A 21,370-nucleotide genomic window follows, 5' to 3' on the forward strand; every position below is an offset into this window, starting at 1 on the left:
TTATGTTCTTAAGGCACCAAGCAAACAAACACAAACAAGAGCCCTCTTTCTCAAACCTGAACTGATTGAGAGATCTAAAGCATGTTGCCCGTTCAATTTATATTTAGGGCTGTGTGTATTCCATGCTTATGGAAACCTGGGGGCCCTTGATTATGTTTAGAAATAAGCAGAGCGGTGAAAAAATGTCACCAGATTCCCAAATAACGTTTTGGAAAGATTTATTGGTATCGAAATTGAGGGTTTAAATTCCACTGCTTTCTGATGCGCTTGCTTGGATTTATATGATAATTCTTTCTCTTGTCATGACTGGTCTCCTGCACAAATGATATGCGCTATGTTTTTGTACGTATTTCATTTTTGTTTTATTAAATATAAATAAATGGATTCGGTTTTTTTGTTTTGAAAAGCACATTTCTATGCATAGGCAACTGAAATTCTGTGCCAAGAAAAGTTGGATTCTGCAGCCTATATAAATTGAGCAAAATATACACAGATTTTCTAATTTTGCACAATTCATTCTGCAGTTGTTGCTGTTACATAATTTATTTTGCTTATATACTAGTCATGATGGGAGGGACAACAGCATCGAAGCCCCCAAGTCACTTAAAATGTTATGCAGCCATGCCTTTGCTTCTGAGGTTTCAGCAGATACTGCCTCACACAGTCAAGCATAGCTTTGTAGTCATATGGGCTAGAAACTTCCTTTTTAAAAAAAGAAAGGAAGGAAGCTGAGGTTCTCAGGCAGCTGAGTTGTTTACTCTCTGGACTTCTTTTACACTTCCATGGAATCATGGCATACATACACTGAACCCTGCCCTGATTTGGTTTACTTAAGAATATGGCGAGTCTTGCACAATTTCTTCCCTTGTGTTGATAAGGAACTAAAACAGTCACAAAGCCATTCTTCCTTTTTCCTTTCACCCCTGTCTTCCTGCCTGTACTGTCTCCTCCACCCTGTTTAAGAATATCCTGTTTTCTTCTTTGACTGTAAAATATTTCATCACAGCCTCAGGGGTTCAGACCTATCAAGCTGTTTGTTGTGCAGTTCAGCCTATCGGACAATACCAGGAAATGAGGTTCTCAGAATTCAAGCCTAGTGCAAAACAAACTGCTGCTCTCATGAAGTGGTAAATGGAGCAAGGGAAACTACACAAGTAGCCATAATGACCACTGAGAACCCTGCTGAAGAACTTCACGAGGAAGCCACTTGCTCCATTTGCCTGGAGTATTTCCAAGACCCGGTATCCATAGACTGTGGGCACAATTTCTGCCTAGCCTGCATCTCTCAGTGCCAAAGGGAATTGGAAACTAAAGCGTCCTGCCCTCAATGCAGAACCGTTACACAAGCTGGAAACTTCAGGCCGAACAGAGAGCTGAGGAACATAGTGAGAATTATCAAGCAACTAAAGCAACAGGCTGCCAAAGGATCACGAGAGGAGATGTGTGAAAATCACCATGAACCTCTAAAACTCTTCTGTGAAGATGACCAAACCCCCATCTGTGTGGTATGTGACAAATCCAAGGACCATCGAGATCACACGGTCATTCCTATAGAGGAGGCAGCCCAGGATTACAGGGTGAGAAGGCGACAGAGGGCCAGATGCTGAAGGAGTGTGCTGAAGAGGAGTGTGCTCTACCATTAAGCAGAGTGTGGCAACTGTAGACCCCTGGCCATTTCCCCCTCTGTTAGGAGGACAAAGATGTGTTGGCCGCGCAGTCTGTCCTGTGCAGTGGTGTAACTAGGGCTGGACCTCTGGGCCAAAACTCAGACTCCACAGCCCAGCCTCCCTCCTTCTCCTGCATATAACCACCTAAAGAGTGGCAGATTATGGGGACAGTAGCAAACAGGCCTCATGTCAGCACACAGGCCAGCATGGGCCATGCCAAGGCCCACTGGGGCTGATGCTTCTTTTTAAAAAGATTATAGTTGGGGGTGATTGGCTGGGCATGCATATGTTACGAATGAATAGACTGCCTTCAAGTCGATCCCGACTTATGGCTACCCTATGACTAGGGTTTTCATGGTAAGTGGTGTTCAGAAGGGGTTTAGCATTGCCTCCCTCTGAGGCTAGTCCTCCACAGCTGACTAGGGCCTGCTCAGCTTGCCACAGCTGCACAAGCCAGCCCCTTCCTTGTCTGCAACTGCCAGCTGGGAGGCAACTGGGCTCCTTGGGACTATGCAGCTTGTCCACAGGTGACAGGGCACGTAACCCCTGAGCCACTCACTGTGGTGGTGATCTTTAGCTGGCCCTTTACACCAGGAGACATGAGCGGGGATTTGAACTCACAGACTCTGGACTCCCAGGCAGGCTCTCCTCCCCACTGTGCTATACCAGCTCTACATATGTTACAGATGCTCATTTATTATTTTCACTTTAAAAGTATACATTATCCTTTTCTATTCCCTATGCTGCCTATTCCCAGCATGTTGCATTTTATTCCTGGAGTAATGATTGTGCTATGATTTAAGTGAGTTTAAAATGAAAAACGGCATGTGCTTAAAGTATTGATTTGATCAGGGTTGTTTTTGTTTTGCTCTCAAGCAGTAGGAATGTAGAAGCCAATGTATGTGCAAAGTCCAGAGGGAAGGAGGGGTGAAGAAAAATGTTAATTGTGTGCTTCAAAGCTGAAGTAATACACATGGCCACCCAAAGGGGATCCCCCCATAAGACCATTAAGTCCAGTGCCTGAAATTACCCAGCTGCATCACTGCTCCTGTGCCCCTTAAACTATGCTGCTGCCATCAGGTGCAGGGGAGGACACTGTCTCATTGCTTGTGTAGAAGTTAGATTCGACTGCCAGTCCAACTGATTGCTGTACACAAGAGATGAGGAATCTGAGACCCACCAGATCCACACCGTAGATTTTTATTCATTCATTTATTTATTATTTGAGTTATATCCCACCCTTCCTCCCAGCAGGACCCCAGGGTGGCAAATTTAAAGCACATGACTTCCCTCAAAGAATCCTGGGAACTGTTGTTTGTTAAGGGTGCTGGGAATTGTAGCTCTGTGAGGAGGGAACTATAGTTCCCAGAATTCTTTGGAGGAAGCCATGTGCTTTAAATGTATGGTGTAGATTCGCATTTCCCAAAGCCCCAGCATGGTCAGGGTGTGATGGGAGGTGGAGTCCAACAACATGTGGGAAGCCCAAGGGTCCCCATACAGGAAGTGTTCCTATTTGAGTCCCGTTGAAATGAATGGAAGCTGTGCAAGAACACTACTGTGGCCTTTATTGATTCATGTGTGTCGGGAGATGCTACTTGGATTTTCCTTCTTGGGAACAAGAATGTCTTCTGAGCCAGCTCTGGAATAGGGAATGTGTAATTGGAGGAAAACAAAGGAAGAAGCATTGGTCAAGAGGCATAGAGTCTGGTCACATCCAGAGCACACAGAATTGGTTAAGTACATATGAACCCTGCAGCTTTAGATGAATGGTCCTTCTAGTCCAGCATCCTGTTTCCCACAGTGGCTTGTTTGTTTGTTTGTATGCTGCTTAATTGCCAAGGTGGCTTCTCAAGTGTAAAACCAATGACAAAAAAATCTATACGCACATATGCCAAGTTCAGATTACTACATTAACAATCAATAAACCCTCATGACTATGCAAGGAATAATTAACATGGGTGTTTCCATCAGGAGCCAGCACCCATTGCCAATGGGGACATGTGAGTGTTTTGACAGGTTGTATTATGGATGTTCCTTGGGCCACTCACCAGAGGGCGATCTTTATTCATGTAAGAAATGGAGCTATGAAATTGCTTGGGCCCTATCCAGTTCCTGGCTGCTGAGTGACCCGCTTGATAGCTCCGTGGAAGCTAGTAGTTGATCAGCCTCTGGGAAAGCCACAGCAGGAGGTGAGGGTAATACCCTTTGCTTTTCTTCTTCTTCCCAGTAACTGGTACTGGGCACACAGCCTCTGATCTTGCAGGTTGCATATAGCCCTCACAACTAGTTAGGGTTGCCAGTTCAGAAGCATCTCAAACACTGATATTTCAGGGGTGTGCCCCAGTGATGTCATGGGGCAGGCCCTAGTGATGTCATTAAGCATGATACATTAAGCATCAACCACAGTTGCTAGGAGTATACCACTCAAAAAAATTCTCTGATTGGAAATTAAGATGGAAATCTTAGCTAAATGAGGGTGTTTCCAAGTCCAGCTGAAGTAACAAGATCATTCCTTCTCACCTGCTTAGACAGCCTGGGTAAGGAACATTTTGTTGCGCTGCAGCCAACTCAGAAGGGACAGGAAGGGGGGAGGCATGAGTTTCAGGCGCCTCCGCAGCCAGAAGAAGCAGAGTTGGGGATTGTTGTGTCTGAGCAGGGTCGTGCGGGAGGGGGGCAGCCTGCTCTCCAGCCAGTTCCCACGAGTAACGCCCTTTCCGAGGAGCCGAGCGCACCGCCCCCAGTTGATGCAGAGGATTTGTGGGGGGAAGCTTCAGAGTCAGTGCCAGCTCCTCCTTTCCCAAGCAGTTCCCAGGAGGATTCCAGTGTGGCACCGCCCTCTGACCTCGAGCCTGTTGCTCGGGAGCAGGTGTCTTCAGATGAGCTGTTGGATGTGCGTCTCCTGTCTCCTCATTCCCGTCGCCGCGAGAAACGGACAGGGCAAAGACAGGAATTGCGAAGGAGTCAGAGATTATGTTCAAAAACATTTCCTATATAAGCCTGCCGCTCCCAGGGGGGGGTCGTTGAGTCAACTTCCTTCACACGCTGCAGAGCATGTCTAGAGTATAGTTAGGGACTTTAGTGAGTTAGCGTAAGGTTTCCTATGAAGCACAATGCTTTTGATGTATCCATTACTCTAATAAAACAAGATTTACTTGCACACACACTCCAGCCTCATTCTTTCGGCTCTGGACGGGACACATTTAATCTAGCCTACTCGCTTCTGGCAAGAAAGGTTTAAGTGCCCTCAAGCCAGGCCAGTCACCAGAAGGCCATTGTAGGAAGAAACCCTACTGTTGTGGAGATGTTAGATGGGAGCACTCAGGAGTAAAGATGGATGCCCCTGAAGGCTGCAATTCTAAACACATTATGGGACTAAGCCCCATAAAACTTATCAGGACTTACATCTGAGCAGATATTGTTAGGATTGTGCTGATGGTAAGGCTTGACTAGGGATCCTCTGCAATGATAGCCATATCCAAGCAGAGTTGGCAACTCCCTCCCTCGAATGCCCTGCCTGCCTTTTAATGTGGCTGCTCCAAACCTCTTTACAGACTTGACCCTTCACTGCAGACAGAGGTTTGAGAAATGAGTAAGAGTTAAGAAGATTCTCTACTCTTTCTTGCCTATTCTGTGGGCTGCTATAAACTCACTTTGACAGCCAACCCAATTCCAGTGATTAATAGACAGAGAGAAAACACACATGGCTTGGTCTACCTTCACAGGCAGTAGCATGGGAACAATAGCAATTGAAGCCACACTTCCCAGTATGTGAATTCTCTTTTACCACTATTGGGCAAGAAACAAACCATCATGCAGATAACAAGATGTATCATCAGTGCATTTAAGGGGGTTGAGCTGACCACATGGAACTACTGTTGTTGCTTCTGTGGATTTAAGGGAGTAAGGCCAGAGGTAAATGAAATGCAAATAGAAAAAGAAAATACAGTGATAATTTCCTAAATGCAATACCATATGAATCACAACAAGATTCCTATGAGTAAGACAGAAAACTCAGCATCCCACAACCAGTCAGGGTTCCGAACCAAAACTAAAAAAAATGCTGGCAGCCAGTTAGCCAAGGTCACAGAAATCCCCACGCAGCACAACCTGACCTGGGGGCTGCAGTTAGTGTAGAATGCTGTGATACGATTGCTGACATGAGTGAGACCCTATCAGCACATAGCACTCTGTTCTGAAATCTGTACTAGTTGCCAATTTGCTACCAGACCAGGTTCAAGGTGTGTTTTCCATGTTATGGGTTCCACATAATACTTGTTCAGCTCTTGTAAGAAATTGATCCTTCAGTGTGGCAGTACCTACACTTTGGAACTCCCTATCTACTTACATTAGATAGGTGCCTTCATTGCACTCATTTTGGCCCCTGCTAAAAGCATTTCTGTTTAGGCAAGCCTACCCAGGCATGTTGAAGCTATTATGTTTTTTATATGTTTTTCACTAATTGTTGGTTTTATTATTTTGAATGTTTTAAATACCTGTCTTTAACTGTTTTTGCCAATTTTTATTTTTTTAATTCCTTCTATAAACCGCTTTGAGGTTTTTTACAATAAAATGGTATATAAATGTTGTAAATAAAATACATAAATACATTTCAGCGTCACTGTGGCCTTTGGGTGTCTTTCCTCTTTTATACCGAGTCAGGCCATTTGGTACCATCTAGCTCAGTACTGATGGCATGGACTAGCATTGGCTGTCCAGGATTCCAGGCAATAGTTTCTTCCAGAGATTGAATTTTGTACTTTTGCATGCAAAACATGTGCCCTACCACTGAGCTACAGCCCTGTTTAAAAAAGTATCTTTTAAAATTATTATTTTCAATTCACTAATAAATGCACAGCATACCAGGGCAGATCCACACCACACATACAAAGCACATTCAACATACATTTGAAGCACATGAATCCCATCACAGAATCCTGAGAACTGTAGTTTGTTAAGGGTGGTGGGAACTATAACTGTGAGGGGGAAACTACATTTCCCAGGATTCTTTAGGGGAGGTTGTGTGCTTTAAATGTTAGTTGAATGTGCTTTAAATGTATTATGTGGATCTACGTCACTTCATCAACTTCGCCTGCATATAAATCATTTTAATTAAATTTTAAAATGGAAATAAGCTACAAAGTTTACTGGGTGACCATGGGCTACGCACCATCTCTCAGCCTAATCTGCCCCTCAGGTGAAAACAACAGAGGGGGACCATGACCACCCCAAGGAAGAAGGGCACACTTAAAATGTAGAGGAAATAATAATTTGTAAATAATTTACAACCATAGTGTGAAATCAGATACATATCAAGACGTAGTATGAAGAAATATTTATATAAGCATGAATGTCAAAGATGTTTATTATTTACACAGTCTGTAAAGATACTTATAGTGCAATTCTATGCATGTTTACTCAGAAGCAAGTCCCAATGTATTCAGTGGGGCTTACACAGACAGGGAAGCATCCACAGGACTGCAATTCAGTGATAAGGAACTTTACTCACCCATCCCAAAATTCAGAATCATGACACTTTAAGGTGTTTTGCAACTGTTTTATACTTGTTTTATGGTTATTGGATTTTAAATGGATTTATTTCTTGTGAGCTGCCTCGGTTTCCAACCCTACCTCACAGGGTTGTTGAAAAGATTCCATATACACATACACTGGAGATGTAAAAATACATACACCCCATATAGTAGTTTATTGTCAAAACCAGTTGACCATTGCAGAACATTTTTTTTAAACATAAGTTTTCGTTTCCTGCCAAATAAAAGCAGTGACACCTAAGTAAGCCCTGCCTAGCTGCTTTTAAAGAGGGAGGGGAGAGGAAGATTTATAATACAATCCTTTGCTATATTCACTGAAAAGTCCCACTGATTTTCAGCACAATCCTAACCATGTCTACTCAAAAGTAAGTCCTACTGAATTCAGTGGGGTTAGTTATGGAGCTAGCATTGCAGCTTTAATTGTGGAATTAGCATTGCAGCTTTACTCCTAGAAATGCTTCATATTGGGAAGGTTTTCAAAAGTAGGTTATGAATAAGACCAATAAACTGCCCTCTTCAACAGTCCAGTAAAATTTAAACTTGTTTGACTCCTTAATTGGAAAAGTATAACACTGCAGCATGTACTTTTTAAAACTTCTGTTCGAAAATTATTTGAAAGGTAAAATGTATATGTTATTTTTGCAAGTAATTAAAAAAACCCTGCATGTACTCTTTTATACCTATCAAGATCCTGCTTTGATCTTCTGTTGTAGTGCAATCTTATGCATGTTTACTCAGAAGCAAGTCCCAATCCTGTACAGAGAATGTACTCTTTATGCTGCTGAAAGCTATATATTTACTGAATTCCTGATGTGAGACAAGCAGGAAAAGGAAACTGTTCTCAGAACCTGAAATGGGGTTTAGCTATTGCCTGGGGGTCAACAAATCTTGTCAATCACAACCCTGACTTCACTTATTGGCTAAAAACCTGAAAGGGTGGGAATTAGAGCAGCTGATACTAACAGAAGTTGTGGGGTGGTAGCGGCTGACATTTTGGTTTATATCTTTTGAACCAGACCACCTAGAAACTTACTTTTTTTAAATGAAAGCTAAGAGTCCAGAGATTAAGGTGACTCACCCAGAAACTCAGAGAGGACTCCCCAAAACCGAGTATCCAGGCGAATACTGGCATCTCTGAGCAAAAACTGGAGATCTGGCAAACCTAGGACTAGCAGCCATTGACAGACTTATCCTCCACAAATTTGTCTAATCCTTTTTTAAAGCCATCCAAGTTGGTGGCCATCACTTCCTCTTGTGATATTGAATTCCATAGCATGCTATATGAAAAGTCCTTGTTTTTTCCTGTCCTGTATCTCCTATATCTATACTTTACCCTCCACGAATACTTTTATAGTATGTTCTGCACCCACCTCAGCCCCATGGCCTCTAGGTGGTACATATTCACAAACATCATCATCATAGACACAAGGCCACAGCTAGCCCTCCTTACCATGCTTACTCACCAGAATAAAAACCTTAAGAATAAAGAACTAATCTGTCATTTTATCATGGCAAGGGCAGTTGTAGCAAAGACATGGCAGGGTTAACAGGGTCTTAATCTAGATGTAGATTAAGGTGTGGAAAGTTGCCCTTTTGCAGAAGCTAACAGAAAAAAGAAAATTAGCTGATGAACAAAAGACAAAAGGCACCTTCACCTCTGTATGGTATGATTTTATTTTATTGTAAGTAAGAAACAAACGAACCCTCCGTGGCGCAGAGTGGTAAGCAGCGGTAACGCAGCCGAAGCTCTGCTCACAGCCGGAGTTCGATTCCAACGGAAGGAGGAAGTCGAATCCCCGGTAAAAGGGGCCGAGGTCCACTCAGCCTTCCATTCATCCGTGGTCGGTAAAATGAGTACCCGGCATACGCTGGGGAGTAAAGAAAGGCCGGGGAAGGAATTGGCAATCCCACCCCATATATACGGTCTGCCTAGTAAACGTCGCAAGACATCACCCTAAGAGTCAGAAATGACTCGCACTACGAGTGCAGGGACACCTTTACCTTTACCTTTAAGCAACAAACAGATAGGCAACCACCTTCACCATATAAACACCTCTGGATAGTTTAAGGCAGCTGCTGACAACTCGAAATACAGGAAGACATTAGTCCTAAAGGGGGTAAACACAGCATAGGGGTTAATAAATAATGAATACAGTATATATGCTACTGATACAAGAACATCCTATAACACTAGCAAGGGTTCTATTTGTCACCACTTATCTACATGATAAGCTACTTTAAGCCCGCTTTCTACTTTTATCTTTATTTCTGTAGAGTTGACTGTCTATATAAAAGGTAACTTCAAGAGCTTGGAGGGGTATCTATATAAATATAGATATATCTATTTGAATTTGTTTATTTTGGTTTTATTGTATGAGTCATCTTGTATTTTAGTTTTATTGTATGAGTCATCCTGTAAAGATTGTATGAGGAAATACTGATGCATCTTTTTATTATTATTTCTTTAAATGTGATTTATCATTTGTATTTTGTTTTATTGGATAACAAAAATAAAATTAAAAAACATACATCATCATAATCTCATCATTATATTATTGTGTTGTTACATTAATTATTATGATTACAACACCATCCATATTTATGTTGCTTTAGTTTAATTTTTATATCCCACTTTCCTGTAAAAACAATGCTTTATAAAATTCAGGTTGCTTACAGTTTCTGCCCTGAAGAACTTGCATTCTAAAATTCGACACAGTGGAGGCAACGAAGGAAGGGAGAGGTAAACAGAGGGAGGAATATATGTTCATTTCACTTACATATACTGAGGCTGAGTTCCTGTAGAAGGGCAGGAACTTGTGGCCCTCCACATGTGGTTCAGCACCAGTTCCCATCACCTCCAGGCAGAATGGCCAATGGTTGTGGATGATGGGAGTTAGTCCAACAATTGGGAGTAGGGGTTGTGCCAAAGGTGGATTTTGAGGAGGGATTTGAAGAAATGAAAAGATCTGGCATCACTCCAGTGTTTTGGGAGGCAAATTACAGGGCACATGAGACTATTCCTCTATGTACACTCAGATGCTGCAGAGATAACCCTGTTTCTATTATATAAAGGGGGATGTACAATCATCCTGTTCCACAGTTGTCACCCAAATGGATTCTCTTTGCGTAGGAACAAATGCAAAGCCGTCTGCGAAACTGGACTCTAGAGGTAGCTGAATTGCAAAGACTGGAATTGGCAGCCAAGGATAGAATGCAGCTGTACCTGGTAGGCACCTTTTCTTGTGATAACAGCGTTGACAGATAGTGAGGAGAAAGTTGTAGTACATGTGTGGAAGGCACAGGAGAATGTCTGTGCATGAAAATGTGACTTTGTCCAACGGTATAAATTTTTAGGAGGCAAATTAAGACCTCTCTTCTTTTAGGAAGGCGTCCCAATTGCTCCCCCACCCCATGCCACAGTTCTCTTTTCAACATTGCTAATCAGTTTTAGTTTGGATGTTAAGAATTATAGAATAGTAGAGTTGGAAGGGGCCTATAAGGCCATCAAGTCTAATCGCTGCTCAATGCAGGAATCCAGCTTAAAGCATACCTGACAGGTGGCTGTCCAGCTGCCTCCTGAAGGCCTCTAGTGTTGGAGAGCCCATCACCTCTCTAGGTAATTGGTTCAATTGTTGCACCACTGTAACAGTTACAAATTTTTTCCTGACGTTCGGTTGAAATTTGGCTTCCTGTAACTTGAGCCCGTTATCCAGTGTCCTGCACTCTGGGACAATTGAGAAGAGATCCTTGCCCTCTTCTGTGTGACAACCTTTCAAGTACTGAAAGAGTACTATCGTATCTCCCTTCAGTTTAATTGGGATATAGGGCAGGTCCACACCATACGTTTAAAGCATATTCAATGCACATTTAAGGCACATGACTTCCTCCAAAGCATCATGAGAACTGTCATTTGTTAAGGGTGCTCAGAATTTGTAGCTTCATGAGGGGAAAACCACAGTTCCCAGGTGTCTTTGGGGAGCTTTAAACGTATGGTGTGGATTTGTTCAAAATGCAAAGGGTTTTTTTCCATTAGTGTGAGGTGTTTTTTTTAATTAATTGTTGAGAAATATTTTTCTCCAAAGAGAATAGATAAATTTCAGAAATGCCATATTAGCTGTTTTATCTGCTTTAGGTTATTTAACTATTTAAAGTGGACTGCAATAAAATGTTGTAATGTATGCTTACCCTCTATCAGGAATGCTCCAGTTTAGGGTGCCAGCCAGCCATGCTCTCCTCCAGGACACTATATAAGCCAGACATTGCCAACATGATGCCTGTGGGTGGCACATGTGCCCACAGAGGACTTCCCTGGCACCCACAGGGTCTCCTCCTCCTCCTGCTAAATGTAGCCTTGATCGAAGCATCCTACTGTAGCTAATATAATAGATTTCAGTGCATGCTTGGTTGCAGGGTGTGTGTGGTGCTCCTGACCATTTTTCTGGTTTGCAAATGGGTCTGCATTCCTGTATGCTTACTCCTTGATGGACTCGTGTTTTGAGGGTTTTTAAAAATGTTTTGTACTTCTGCATACCTTAGAGCAAGGGTGGGCAGAAAGTAGATTAGAAATAAATAACATAAATACTTTAGTTAGTTAGATCACAATCCCACAGAGTTAGCTTGCTTAAATGGTGTTGGTATTGACCTTTAAAACCCTATACGGTTTTGGCCCAGTCTATCTGAAGGAGCGCCTCCAACATCATCAAGGATGCCGCTCAACAAGATCAGCCTCAAAAGGCCTTCTCTCTATCCCACCAGTTAAAACAGCTAGACTGGTGAGAACTAGGGAGAGGGCTTTTTCAATTGTGGCCCCCACTTTGTGGAATTCCCTCCCAAATGATCTCCGCCATGCATGCCCCCTCTATGAAGAGCTTCTGCTGGGCCTTGAAGACCTGGCTCTTCAGGCAGGCTTTTGGGGTGGGTTAGGTTTTATTATTATTGTTGAGATTTTTAATGTTTTAATGTATTTGTATCTTTTTATTTTGTACGTCGCCCAGAGTAGCTGGACAGCCAGCCAGATGGGCGACTAATAAATTTAATAAATAACAAATAATAATAAATAAATCCATGGACTCCGTTTTGGTCTGTGGCCCATATTTCTAGCCCTCCTTTCTCTGGATTATAAAGCGAAGGCAGGTTACAAACCTTAAAATTTAATAATCCACAAGATGTGCAGGATGACTATGAGAGTTGCTGCTTGCTCTTTGCATGTATGTGTGTGTATCTGTCTGTGTTTGTTCATTATAGAAAGCTTCAAAAGCTAAAAAGCAGGAAATAGTTTATGGATTCCAGCAACTGCATCAGTTTCTGGAGAACCAAGAACATCACTTGCTGACTCAACTGGAAGAGCAGGAGAAGGAGACAGAGAATGAAATGATGACAAATATCTTCAGACTCTCTTCTGAGATTTCCCTGCTTAGTGAGTCGATCAGAGAAATGGAGAATAAGTGTCAGCAGCCAGTCATTGAACTTCTGCAGGTGAGGCAGTATTAAGGATTCATTCTCAGGATTCCTGCTAAGGACTAAAATTCTGATCTGAATAAAATTTGTGGGATAACCTCCATACCAGAGGTCCCTGATGTCCCAATGATTGCAACAATTCACTATTAGTAAGTAATGGCACCTTCTAGGCCATTATCCACCAGGTGACACTGTAGATCTTGAGAGGTGGCACTTGTTTACCTTAAATACTTCACACATCTAGCTTTATTTTAAAATGGTATGTTACAGAAAAGATAAATTACAGCATGTTTATACTCACTAAAGGTAAAGGTGTCCCCGCACTTATAGTGCGAGTCGTTTCCGACTCTTAGGGTGACGTCTTGCGACGTTTACTAGGCAGACCGTATATATGGGGTGGGATTGCCCGTTCCTTTCCCGGCCTTTCTTTACCCCCCAGCATATGCCGGGTACCCATTTTACTGACCACAGATGGATGGAAGGCTGAGTGGACCTTGACCCCTTTTACCGCAGATTCGACTTCCTCCTTCTGTTGGAATCGAACTCTGGCTGTGAGCAGAGCTTCGGCTGCGTTACCACCGCTTACCACTCTGCGCCACGGAGGGTCTATTTATACTCACTAATGAGTACATATTTAGCATCTTAGCATGTCAACATTCCTTTGTATCAGCATCTCTGAGGGTAGACCCATCTCTCTAGTTGGTCTTTGAGAAGAGGGGTGCCCTCCTAATCCTTGACCACTTCTCTTATCCAGCATTTTCTCCCATGATCTCAGCTAAGTAAGGTAATGGTGTAAAGGATGAATATGTGATTGGCTTATGGCCCTCTCTGTTCATCATGGATAAACACTAAATATCACTTGCTCACTATGACATCCTATGGCACCTGCTTGTTCTCAAGCTGGTTTCACCTGAAATTTAGACCAAAAATGTATCCACACTAACCACAAGAGTTGTCCAAGCATGTCAAGGCAACTTCCCTTTTTTTGCTCACTGACAAATGTCATGTTCTGTTCTCTTGTTCCATTCATCTATGATCTTTAAAAAATCATGCCAAGTTATTTACTCAGACTAAATATTTTCAAGCAATCAAAGCATTATGTTGATCTAAAAAAGCAATATGTATGGATTAAGAAACCATGCTACGTTTATTTAGAATTCCTACACTGCTCTGAACAATCCTCGTTCTCGGTATTGCTATTTATTAAGCAACAAGGATCACGCTGGAAACGTGTTCAGGATAACTGCATTATCTGTTTTTATGATACTATTTTATGGGTATTTATGTTGTATCTCTGTTTTTATGAAAACTGTTTTGTTGTTTTTATATTGTATATTTTTATTCAATTACTGTTTTTCTTGCATATTATATTAAAGATGTCTTGCACTTCATGCTTAGTTTTATGGCTCACCCACACAATGGAACCAGAGTGCATATGCATGCGCACATACATGCATGCTTTTTTCTTGTGAAACGTTTCCTGCATGATGGTCTACTTTGAAATACATAAATCAATAATAAAATAAAATAATAATAAAATAATACACTGTCTCTCAAGTAAATGAGTCAACCAAGGGCAGATCCCATCATACCTTTAAAGTACATCCCACACACGTTTAAAGCCCATGACTTCTCCCAAAGAATTATGGGAACTGTAGTTTGTTAAGGTTATTGGTAATTTATAGCTCTGTAAGGGGGAAACCACTTTTTGTCCCTCTCAAACCACTTTCAGTTATTTTTTAAACAACTGTCTTTGGTCTCTTTGAATTTGCCATTAAGACCATACATATTCTGTGGACTTAAAACCTAATTTACTTTCTTTCTTGTTTAGGATATCAGAAGCATCTTGAGTAAGCCTGCAAGTACTTGGTAATCTCTTTTATATTTTTAAATTTATATTTTATAAATTATATTTTTATATTTTTAAAATAACAGTGTTGTGGCATCTTTATGTTTCTTCTTCTGGGAAAAGGCATATAGGATATTGCACTATAAACACAATATGTAGAACAACAAAACAGTAACGTTTTTTGGTATAGGGTTCCTATTCCCCCATTCATGAAGAAAACATTTGCTCATGTCTTTAATAGAAAAGAAATCAGCTACTAATCAACTACTTATTATGTTGAACATAGTGAAGTGGTTGAGATAGTTTGTGGCGAGTGCCCAGCTGAAATTTCAGCAATGAACTTACTGGAAGGCCTCAGGCAAGCCTCTCTCTCATCTTCAACCCCTCTTTCATCTATAATATGGGAACTTTATTGGTCAGGATATACCTAAGTGTGAATTGACACACATGTTTTGTTGTGCAAATAGCAACCGGGTTGGCAGGGGTACTGCTGCTGCTGCTAAGCAACATCAGGACCTTCCCCACATGATATTGTCGCAATAAAAATCAGCATGCATGCAAATTCAGGTCTGTTCTGGCCCATGTGTGCCTTTGCTCCATCTCAGAAAGATCTAGAATGAAGTACACCAATGCAGCTTCTAGCAATGCCTCTATAATGATTGTAAAATCATTGTGCACACACTGACGATCCGTTTGAGGTCAGGGATAGGGAACCTGTGTCTCCTCCAGATGTTGTTCGACTCCAGCCCCAGCCAGCATGGCCAACAGTCATGAATGGAGTCCAGCATCTGGAGGGCCAGAAGTTCCCCATTCCTGCTCAGTGTAGCTGTGCAAGACTAAGACCCAATTAAAATCTTCCATTCTATTTATTTATGGCAAATTGGATAAGTAAATCCTATTAATGACATCACATTCTATGCTTTGGATTCCAGGCATGGGAAGAAGACGCATGAGCAGTTGGTTTCCATTTCTCCTGATCTGACCAGGAGATGGAATAGGTTTTTGAATAGACATCGCATTCTGATGGAGTCTCTGAAGAATAGCCAAGGTACAAAAAAGAAATGAGAAGGCCGGGGTGGGTGGGTGGAAGGGAGAAATGGAGATGAGCGTCTCCGTAGCTGAGCAAAGAAGCAATTTTCTGCTCAACTGACTATGAAAATAAAAACCTTTAGAGAAGGAGTGGGGAACCTCACCCGGGGTGTGTGTGGCAAATGCAGCCCTCCAGGCCTCTCAATGTGGGGACTTTTTTCCCTCCACTTATCAGATTATCCCCAGATCGTGGAAATCTGAATTCAATGGGAGCAGTGAACAAGATCACAGTTTTTTGCAGTGGATGTCATGTGGACATTGCTAAATTAACGAGAACACATGCAGCTTTGAATCCACGCTTTATATTCCAGTGTGGACAAGCCCTGTGATAATGCCTGTTGCTTGGCTGGCTATAGGATAGAGAGATGTGTGGGGCATGTGTAGAAACCTCTGATTTTTTCCCAGCTGGAACGTAAGTACTGTACAAAGGTAAGAGTCACAACCATCACTCTACCCACTTTTGCATCTGGCCAAACTCACCACTGATAGGCAGCCCTCGGAAGATTGCCCATGAAGCAGTGTGACCTTTGGGCTGAAAAAATGTTCCCCTCTTCTGCTTTAGAGCACAGTCCTATGCATGTGTACTCAGAAGTAATCTTCACTCAGTCCAATGTGACTTACTCCCAAATAAATGCCCTCCCTGCTGAAATACCAGAGACTCCACCATTACTGGAATTCCACTGGCTCCTGAAGACACACCTGTTCAAGCAAGCGGTCTCCTGAACTTGAACTTCTGGTTTTATTAACTGGTTTGTTTTGGCGAATTTTTTAAAAACTGTTTTAATTGTAAAGTTTTTTTCAACTGGTTTGTTTTATTGTATGTTTTAATTAAGGATGTTTTAATGTTCTGATTTAATGGCAGTTGTGTAATTTAATTATGTATGTATTTTATAATTGATTTTATACTTGTAAACTGCTTAGAAGCCATTTTGGCATATAAGCAGTATATAAATCAATAATAATAATAATAATATGTATAGGATTGGAACTATGGAATGCTTTAAAAGAAATGGGGGTGCCACAGCATCTGATTGTCCTGATGTGCAACCTATACTCTGCACAAGAGGCTACTGTAAGGACAGAATATGGAGAAATCGATTGGTTCCCCATCGGAAAGGGTGTGAGACGGGTGTATTTTATCACCCTATTTATTTAATCTATACGCAGAACATATCATACGGAAAGCAGGATTGGACCAAGAAGAAGGAGGTGTGAAAACTGGAGGGAGAAATATCAATAATTTAAGATATGCAGATGATACCATACTACTAGCAGAAACCAGTAATGATTTGAAACGAATGCTGATGAAAGTTAAAGAGGAAAGCACAAAAGCAGGACTACAGCTGAATGTCAAAAAGACTAAAGTAATGACAACAGAAGATTTATGCAACTTTACAGTTGACAATGAGGACATTGAACTTGTCAATGATTATCAATATCTTGGCACAATCATTAACCAAAATGGAGACAATAGTCAAGAAGTCAGAAGAAGGCTAGGACTGGGTAGGGCAGCTCTGAGAGAACTAGAAAAGGTCCTCAAATGTAAAGATGTATCACTGAACACTAAAGTCAGGATCATTCAGACCATGGTATTTCCGATCTCTATGGATGTGAAAGTTGGACAGTGAAAAATGCTGATAAGAGAAAAATCAACGCATTTGAAATGTGGTGTTGGAGGAGAGCTTTGCGGATACCATGGACTGCAAAAAAGACAAATAATTGGGTGTTAGAACAAATTAAACCAGAAGTATCACTAGAAGCTAAAATGATGAAATTGAGTTATCATACTTTGGACACATCATGAGAAGACATGATTCATTAGAAAAGATAATGCTGGGAAAAACAGAAGGAAGTAGAAAAAGAGGAAGGCCAAAGAAGAGATGGATTGATTCCATAAAGGAAGCCACAGACCTGAACTTACAAGATCTGAACAGGGTGGTTCATGACAGATGCTCTTGGAGGTCACTGATTCATAGGGTCGCCATAAGTCGTAGTTGACTTGGAGGCACATAACAACAAATAGGATTGGAACTTACAAAACAGAAAGGGGTAGGGAAGAGAGAATTGTTTTTCTTGATGATGTTGGGATTAGGGGAGGAACTCAGATGAATGGAAAACCACATGAATTCCAGAGCCTTAGCCATATGTACTGGATAGAGATGGCTTATAACCATAATTGTGTTCTTTAACAATAAAAAAGATGAGGACATGAAATAAATAATATATGTTTATTTTTTTAGAAACAGCAATGGCCAAACTGAAGAAAGAAGAGCTTGCAGAACTATTAGGCGAAAAGGGTATGTTTCATATGGGCAAAATAGCCCAGACCATTGGCCCATTGGGTTGATAAGAGCTAGCAGTCCAGGAACATCTGGACATCCCCAACTCTGCTGTACAAGATGTTCTTCTATTGAACTGTCAGGTGGACAAGGCTGTTCTTGTTTTGCCTGATTCTTGGATCAGGGCTGGTTCTAAAGCGCGGCCAAGTGGGGCACTGGCCTGACGGCCCCTGGAGCTACAGGGGGACCCTCAGCCGCCCCTCTGCTCCCCTTCTGCGGTCCGCACCCCCCACGCTCCCCACCTCCCCACCTCCCCACCTCCCTGTCTGCTGTCTTTTACCATTGCCCTTAACGAAGATGGTGGCCGCGGTTTCCCTAAGGTACTAAAGCCCCTGCCGCCATCTTAGTTGATGGCAGAGATGCACGCACATGTGCCATCAACAAAGATGGTGGTGGCCTCATCCCCTTAGGGAAACCGCAGCCGCCATCTTCGTTAAGGGCAATGGTAAAAGACAGCAGACAGGTAGGTGGGGGGGCATGGGGGGCTGTGTGCATGCACGCGTGCACACACACACATGCCGGGGGCCAGGGCAAGCTGATGCCCAAGGGCCCTGGCATTCCTGGAGCTGGCCCTGTTCCTGGTCACTGAGAAAGGTTTACACCAGAATGACAAAGATGACACACTACAGAGCCTTAATACCTTCCTTACAAGTCAGCTACTACCAGCAGTGAGTGTACATGCGTGTTTTAGGGAAGCAAATATGTTGTTGTACAGTACATCCCACAACAACACATACTGGATGAATAGCAGAGGTCAAATCTACTGCATAAACCACATGGCTTTCCCCAAAGACTCATGGGAACTATAGTTTGTTAAGGGTTCTGGGAAGTGTAGCTCTGTGAGGGGTAAACTACAGTTTCCAGGATTCTTTGGGGGAGTCATGTCATTAAAATGGATGTTGTGGATGTGACCAGAGTCAGTGTGTTTGCCATCACCATGGGCAGGAGTAGGATCTGAAAACTGCCATGCAACGTCTTGTTTTGTTTCTAAAGCTTTGTCTAGAGACCAACATAGTCGTCAACCATCTCAGACCCAGGACCCATCTTTAATCCAAAACTGTAATATGGAATCCACGTCATTAAAAAACAAATAAACAAAAATGCCCATATTTCTCCTTTTGGTGACAAGATGCAAAGGAAAACAGAACTCTTGCATTTTTAAAAATATATCTAGAAGATAGAATTTCAGCATGTGTAGCTTGTTGTACAGGGCTAGATTATCTTCTTGTGCGCAAATTGATCAAATTATCTTCTTGTATTATCATTTATCAGGTTTGTTAGTAGCTTGTTACCCAAAGGTCTCCAAGTGACTTAACAACATATTTAAAAGCATAAGCATAAATATATTATCTTACATGTTAAGGGAAAAATAAGTTGAGAGGTTCATGTGCATAACAACTGGCCCTTATGTTTCACTGAAAGGATATTTATCATCATCACTGTTTGCTGCCCTGGGCTCCTTTTGGGCTGAAGGGCAATATATAAATGGAATAAATAAATAAATAATTTTGCAGATAGGCAAGTGACGGGAGAATATAACAATTCCTTAATATGACACCATATAACCTCTCTGCAAACAAATAAGAATAAATGTTCAATAAACAGGTTGTTCTGAAAGTGCAGGTGTGGGAAAGGGTTACATGTTTGAATGCTCCTTTATGGAAAAGAGAATCCCTACACATCCTTGTTATCTTTTCGGTGCCCACTGAAGACCTTCCTCTTTCAACAAGTCTTTTAAGTAGAGACCTTATCCCAGTCTGCATCTGTGTTGGAATTACTTTTAAAGATGTTTTTAAAGGTTTTTTAAAAAAGATGTTTTTAAAGATGTTTTAATGTGTTTTTAAAAATGTTTTTAATATATTTTAAAGTCTTTTTATAATGTTTTAGAATGCTTTTAATGTTTTTGTTTGCCGCCCTGGGCTCCTACGGGGAGGAAGGGTGGGATATAAATTTATTAAATAATAATAAATAATTTAATAAATAATACACATAATCACACAGCAAGCAGGTCAAGGAAAATGCTGGAAGCCTACACTGTATAATATGGGGACAGAAATAATCACCCTCAGTCTGAAGTGGCACATTCCAGGAAGTTTTATAATAACATGAGCTGTTTGTCTAGATTGTGCTTCACACTTTAGATGGAGACAAAGATATCAAAATAGCTGGATTGCAAATATACAGTAATGCATATGCCTTCTCATTCTCTCACTGCAGTGAATGTGACTCTGGATCCCCTCACAGCTCAACCTCGGCTTATTGTTTCCAAAGATCGGAAGTGTGTTCAATGTGGGAACACCATGCAAAAGCTGCCTCACAATCCAAGAAGATTCCTACTGATGGAGTGTGTGCTGGGCTATGAGGGATTCACTTCTGGGAAACATTATTGAGAAGTGGAAGTCGGGTATGGAAAATATTGGGCTCTGGGAGTGGCCAGAAACTCTGTGAACAGGAAGGAGTGGACCTGCTTTAGCTCTGAAGCAGGAATCTGGGCTGTGCAGCGCTGGGAGGATAATTACGATGCTTTCACCTTGCCTGTGACACCTTTAAACTTAAGTGGGTATCCAAGAAGGATCCAGGTGACTCTGGACTATGAACGTGGTCAGGTGGCTTTTTTTGATGCTGTCAAAGGAACATCAATCTTCACTTTTGTGGGAGCCTCTTTCAGTCAGGAGAAGATCCACCCTTTCTTTTCTCTAGATATGGACACCCATCTCAGACTGAACTCCTAAGTGATACTGGTGCAAGTATCCCATTGGCAACACCATGCGATGTGCTTCTACTAACGGAAACTGTGCAGACCAGTGTGCAAGACCGTTCATACAATCTTCTGAATTGTGTTGCCAAACTTCAGACAGGCGCTGCTGATGCAGAGCTGAACTGTGCAATAATATGCAATGTAGACAGGTACAATAAGTGCTGTGTGAGGTGGAATATAAATATAAGGGGGGAGGGAAATTAGGTTATCCTGTAATGCTGTCCCATTACTTGAAGTCCATAAAAAACGTATTTATGATATATTTAGGAAAGTTGTTTGCTCAGCAGTTTGGACACCTCTTAAGATATTGTAACCCAATTTTGGATTATTGTTCCTGAGAGCAAGAAGCAGGTTTTTGTCTGTGTTTAGATACATTTGGATGCCATTTTGAATCAAATGGCAGACTGAACCTTTCAAAACTGAAGTGATTTTTTAGAATTCCCAAGCAACACCCAGTATGAGGATGCTAGTAGTATGTGTGCCTGGGCCAACTGTCTTAGGCCCCCATTTTCTTGTGATTTCAAGAACTTTCATAGCAACTTTCAAATCGAGAAACTAAGTCTCTAGTCTTCATGGTAGAAGGAAAAAGTTTGGAAATTTATGGGTTGCATCTCCTGAACTGTCAAGGCAGACATAGACAAGCTTCAGCTGGAGGTTGATTT

General features: G+C 41.7%; 1 pseudogene; it reads left to right on the forward strand.

Moving 5' to 3' along the window:
* The first annotated feature begins 1,139 nt into the window (after positions 1–1,139).
* Positions 1,140–20,732, forward strand: LOC133378829 (zinc finger protein RFP-like; annotated as a pseudogene).
* Positions 20,733–21,370: the final 638 nt, after the last annotated feature.

This window comes from Rhineura floridana, chromosome 3 (genome assembly GCF_030035675.1).
Source record: "Rhineura floridana isolate rRhiFlo1 chromosome 3, rRhiFlo1.hap2, whole genome shotgun sequence".
Lineage (NCBI taxonomy): Eukaryota > Metazoa > Chordata > Lepidosauria > Squamata > Rhineuridae > Rhineura > Rhineura floridana.